We start from the raw sequence: 6,202 nt of genomic DNA on the forward strand, positions 1-6,202 counted from the left end.
CAATACTGACTCCTTTTTTATTTTCCTTCCACAATGGTAACACCTAGACCCCCACCCACGCCTTTCCTCAGCACCATCTTGCTTTGCTACTGTCACCTGAAGTCCATAAAGAATGAGAAAAAAATGCCAAACTGTTGAACTGTGTACTGAAGGAGAGGATATAATGGTGAGTTAACATACTGAAGGATTTTTTTCTTCATGGGGGGGTTTTCCAATTCGGACCGGAAAACCTGCTAGACAAATTCTAAAAGAGCTGTAACACTAACATATTGAAGAATTTTAACCCTGACAAAACATTAGCTGTCATTTGAATAAAAAGAAAATCTTTACTCTTTAACTGGAAGGGAAAAGAGTGTTCTTAGCTCAGCTACTCCATATTCATTATGTATATTTGGGGGAGCTTCTATATAATCTCCCACAAAGTCTCCCTCCTATTTTAAGTTCCCTCCCTGGAGCTAGAATGCTAGAGAAAAACTGTTATGGAAAAAATAATTAAGCTTTCTCGCAGAGCAAATCCCACAAAGTAATGTATCATAAAGAAAAGCTCTAACCCAATGTTCTTCCTACCTGAGAGTGTTCGGGAACCGTCGACCGAAACGGCCTGCCTTGGCCAGGCACGATGATAATAACCGTTTGCGCAAGCTGTCTCACCACAGGAGGCCCGGATTAGGAACATGGTGCTGCCACTGAAAACTAACAGGGAGAATTCGGGAGGGGCCCAGGGAGGGAGGAGACGCCAGCCCAGGATATAGGCCAGCCTCCCAGAAACCCTCATCCTGGAATCCATCTTGGCCGAGAGATGCGCGCGCCACCAGGAAACTCAGACCAGATATGGGCACAAGCAAGATGATTGGCCAGAGACAACCCGGAAAACTAACGCCATTAGCATAAAACCTGAGACTGCGAGCCCGTGGCAGAGCAGTCTTCCTGGGTTCGCTCACGCTGCTGCTCTCCACACGAGCGCCCCTTCCCAATACAGTCTTTTGCTTTGTCAGTACATGTGTCTCCTTGGACAGTTCATTTCCGAGTGTTAGACAAGAGCCGACTCTCGGGCCCTAGAAGGGATCCCTCTTCCAGTAACAAAAGTACTAATTTAATTTTACAACAGAACAGCTTTAGGGATCTTAAGAGCAGGGTCAGGAGGGAGAAGAGGGCCCACCTAGTTGATCCTCTTACTCACCCCCTATTGATACAGGTTTGTTTCATAATAAGAATTATTTTGCACTTTGTGGAGTCTGGTTTTAAATGTTTCAAATTATAAAGCTTAGGCCACTTAGAATGGAAGAGTCTGTCTTGCGAATACTAATTAGTTTTAGTCCTCTTTCTCCCTTCACGGGAAATGAAAGTTGGGGTAATTTTTCAGGGTAAAATGAAATGTTAGGTGTCATAAGGCAGTCACAAATGGCTGGCATTTGGTACTTTTCAAACTCAAGTATTTATAAACTGCAAATGCTTTATCCTTCCCACTTCTTCCACTTCTTTCTCTCTCCTCTAGTCACACTGACATGGTAACCATGTTCACCCAAAAGAGATGACATATGAAAATGTTAATTTGAGAGATTGTATTGACATCACTGTGGAAAAAAAATGTTTGAAAAGTTACTGATACATGGTGCCAGGCATTTTGATGCCTTTTGCCACAAAGCAGAACTGCATATTCGCAACTATATGCCATCTGTTTCAAAGGTTTATTTATTCATCTGATACCTGGTTGTTAAAGGAGAATCACAATTGAACAGTAGACTCACACTCTCATAGGCCAGGCTACTGCTCCCACATTCCCACAGCAAGCTCCTGAAGTGAGAACTTTGACATTTCTATTTTGATACCGTCATGTCCATGCGGCCTCATTGACACAGCATGTCAAAATGTACATTCACTGTTTTGTATTGCCAAGTAATTCCTGTGACCCATCTCTCTGACTCTCACTCAATATTTAACCCTTCCCCTGATTATGGGGCGTTTTCACCTTCTAGCTGATCCATGTGTTCATTGTTTACATTTGTAAAAATTCTTATATTTATTTCATTCTTAGAAGAAACCAAAAGTTGCTTTAATTTTAATCTTTGAGAAGCAGTTTAGCCCCTGAAGTTTGCTTGTTGTCTATCCCCCAAACAATCATAAAGAAAAAGCATATACTTTACCAAATCGTGAGAGGACTGTTAGAGAGTTCATTGAGATTTCCTGGGCACTTTGGAATGGAGAATAAGAGAATATATTTTGCAAGTCTGCCAAAAGAAAAAAAAAAAAAGCTGTCCATGCTCTAGATTTTCAAATAAAAAACAAAGAACCGTTATCAAGCAGGCAAATCAAATTATTAATTGAAAGTAAATGAAACAATATTATTTGCAAAATATTCAAGATTCACATGAATTCTCAGAGATTAAGTGACTAGTTAATACCTTGCTTAGCATGGTTAAGTCATCCTTTCTGAGATGAGTAAGTTCCGCAGACACAGAAGTCCGATTTTATGCAATTTGCCTATGTAGCAGGTTTGAATTTTACTCAGTCACATAACTCAGGTGTGCATGAAGAGCTGATTTCTTTACATCTTTACAGTTAAACTTTTCTTTAACTCACAGTCCCTATTTTTGCTAAATCTTGTGAAGTCATCATCTCTGTCATTTCTCTCCTCCTCCCAATTGTGTGTCCTCCTTCCATCCACCAGCCCTCTCACTCACACTCACATTCGCAGGTACAAACCAATATTATGAATGTGGACAAAAAATGTTTCCTGCCATATCAGTAAACAAAGGATGTTGCAGCCATCAAGTCATGAGCCACTGCAAACCCCCCACCCCAGTGCACCTTGAGGGAATTAAGGATTGAGAAAACAGGATACTGGTCCTTGATAGCTAAGGTGCATATCAAAGGAATGATTTCAATGAATCCAGACTCTTGCATCTTCCCATACATAGAAAAGCGCTTAATTCATTGACTTGAGATGTCTGTCTTTTCTTCAACTAACAGTAATCGTTTGATGTTCTGACTACCTGGTCTTTGTTGCAAAAACTCCTATGTATCCCCGCTCCTCCCTTCCCTCCTCAGAACAGTCCCTCAGAGCTATCTGAGAGGCTGTCTCCTGGCTTAAGTCCTCAGTATGTCCACCAAATAAAACATAACTCTCAACTTTTAGGTTGTGCTTTTTTTTTTCAGTTGACGTGCAGATACAAAAATAAGAGGGAGAGAAAACAAAAGAACATGGGGTTAGGCAATCAAGTAGTAAAAAGAAAAGCAGGTGTTTAGAGAGTGGCTGAGTCAGGTTAAAGGGCAGAGACAAGAGCAATTATTCCTGAAACCCTGTGGCTGAAGCCTCCAGGGCCTCCTCCAGGACCTGACCTTTTGTGCCTCCTGAGGCCAGACTGTTGGATTTCCCCTTCCATCCGTGCCCACACTACTTAACTCTCAACTATTATTACTGGGGACAATTTGAACCTCTATTGTTTGCAACCATAAAACCAAAAAGAAAAAAGAGAGACAAAACAGTTAGGATATCTACCTTGAAAGAAAAACAGCTTCTGAAAAACAGCAAGCCATTTCTTCCATGTAACCACCCAAAACTGTCCTCATAGAATAGTCTGCAAGTTCACTAAGACAAAGGTGTGCGTATGTTGTAAAGCCTACGCTACATATTAGAGAAATTTCAAATAGTTGTCCTATCCATAAAACACCTTTTACCCAATTCAGACAAAGTTCTCCTAATAAAGTATCTTTTGGGGTATTTTTAAAGCCACTTTGCCATTATTCAGCCTCACTAAAGCCATCAAAGTGTTTGATAATGAAAAGAAAAAACAAACATGCAGGGGCTTCCCTGGTAGCACGGTGGTTGGGAGTCTGCCTGCCAATGCAGGGGACACGGGTTCGAGCCCTGGGCTGGGAAGATCCCACATGCCGCGGAGCGACTAGGCCCATGAGCCACAATTGCTGAGCCTGCGTGTCTGGAGCCTGTGCTCCGCAACAAGAGAGGCCGCGACGGTGAGAGGCCCACGCACCGCGATGAAGAGTGGCCCCCACTTGCCGCAACTAGAGAAAGCCCTCGCACAGAAACGAAGACCCAACACAGCCATAAATAAATAAATAAATAAAATTTTAAAAAAACAAAACACATGCAATTGGGTAACTAACTATATCATATTCGTTATTTTCAGTCCATCTCAATCCTGTTTTTCGGAAACACACACATACAAATCTTAATTCCTAAGGTTATTCTACAATCAGGAAACAAGATAAAAATTTTAAGTCTTGCAAAACTTAGGCAAAATTGCAAAACATGTTTGAAAATGTTGAAAAAACTATCAGAAAAATATATACTTAAACTTATTAATTCCTGTTAACAAATGAGTACAATAAAGATCTCAATAAAATATGGCATATGCCATAGTAATTTGGATTTTATTTTAATAAAAATTGTTAACATGTTACAACACTGCTTAGGATAAGTTCAAAGTGTTTTCATTAGTTTTTTCTATGCATTTTTGAAAATGGCATGTTACATATAACAGTAATATACATATATGTGCTACCAGATTTTCTTCTAGTGTATTTCCAATTAAAAAATTATATGTATGTGTATATATATAAAACCTATTCTTTGGATACCTTAGACTAATTATGTAACTTTATTAATATTTCAGTAACACTCCCTTTATATATTTTAAAATATCCTACTCTTCCTTAATTTTAAGGTTTTACTTGTATACCAAGCTGAGAATTAACATCCACTGGATATTAACTATAAGGCTCTGTACAAATGTCATCATTATTGTTACTAAAATGTGGTTCCTGTCCCACAATTTTATTTACAATAATACAAATTAACACATTCCTTTATTATAAATATCTTAATGATTTTCAAATTGAGAGGTATTTCCAAAACCCTCTGGACAAGAGATAAATGCATAATAGGCGTGAAAATAATTAGAATTCTTGTATCATCCTTGTTACTTGAATGTCTGGTTTAAGCATTTCTACACCTGACACACTAACTTAGCTACAATGCAGCAAAACCAGCACTGTGGTAATAGAATATTGATTGTACAGTGTTCAAAGACGAAGAACTTATGTTGTTGTACTTTTTATACATGCATGATATTGCAGCCCAATATCCATGGGTTGGATAATTTTCACAAAATGAACCCACAACCACTGTGCTCAATGGCGATTTAATTATGAAATAGTCAATCTTTTGATTAAACACTTTATCTCACATAAACCTAAAATATAAGTAACCATGCTGGGCTTGGAAGAGTTTAGTACAAAAGCACAGTGAAAATATACTTACCAAGTTCAAGTACATTATTTTCCTAATTTTTATTACTAAGATTTTTTATTCTCATTATGAACATTAGAAAGAATTTTCTCATAGAGATTCTAATCTCACAGGGATCAAGTATTAACTCCATGTAGTCCTCTTCCCAGCACACAAAAAAATTAGGAGTAATTTTATCAAGGTGCCAAAATATAATTTTAAACAGAATCTCTCCGATGGGACCATTCTTATGGATATAATGCTGATGCTCTTTTTAGAAATAAGTTAATCATGAAGAAAATAATGAAGAGATGTTATTCTATTTACTGGGAAATGCAAACATAAAACCGAACAAGAATTGTAAATAGAAACCAGAAGGTAATCTTGGCATCAAGATCAACAAGTCTTTATTAAAATGTTGCTTTGAGGGAATTAAGCAATGAGGAATGAGGAACAGGAAATAGTACCTTTACAAATTTAAGAGTTGAAAAGGTCATTAAAATTTATTAAAACTGCCATTCTACATAAATCCCCTTTCTAGCATCCCCAACAGATGCTTATTCAAGATCTACTTGAGTATCTCCAGGACAGCTGTTTTGTTAAGATGTTATATCTTACATTGAGACAAAATCTACTTCTTTGTCTTAAGCTGGTCTCCTATACTACAGGTGAGAGTCTAAAAGTGTACAATTTTTCTGACGTTTATTCTGGCAAAACAAATCACAAAACTCTAAAATGTATCTATACCTTGACCGTGTAGTTCTAGTTCTAGGGCTTTAGCCTAAGGCAATAATCGGTTATATATAAGGAATATATATATTCCATATATAAATTTCATATAGACATATATGAAATTTCTAATAAGGAATTTACATATATAGAAATTAAGTTGTTACTTAGAAAAGTGAAAATTTGGAAACAAACTAGTGTTCAAGAATGGAGAATTATTAAACT

The 6,202-nt window shown here is 37.7% G+C and overlaps 1 non-coding gene across 1 annotated transcript; it reads right to left on the reverse strand.

Annotated features, from left to right (window-relative positions):
• Positions 1-202: 202 nt before the first annotated feature.
• LOC118905568 lies at positions 203-264 on the reverse strand. Its single transcript, XR_005022273.1, has one exon. It is a non-coding gene; the product is annotated as a U7 small nuclear RNA (small nuclear RNA).
• Between the last annotated feature and the right edge of the window lie 5,938 nt (positions 265-6,202).

Source organism: Balaenoptera musculus, chromosome 12 (assembly GCF_009873245.2).
Source record: "Balaenoptera musculus isolate JJ_BM4_2016_0621 chromosome 12, mBalMus1.pri.v3, whole genome shotgun sequence".
NCBI classification, from domain to species: domain Eukaryota; kingdom Metazoa; phylum Chordata; class Mammalia; order Artiodactyla; family Balaenopteridae; genus Balaenoptera; species Balaenoptera musculus.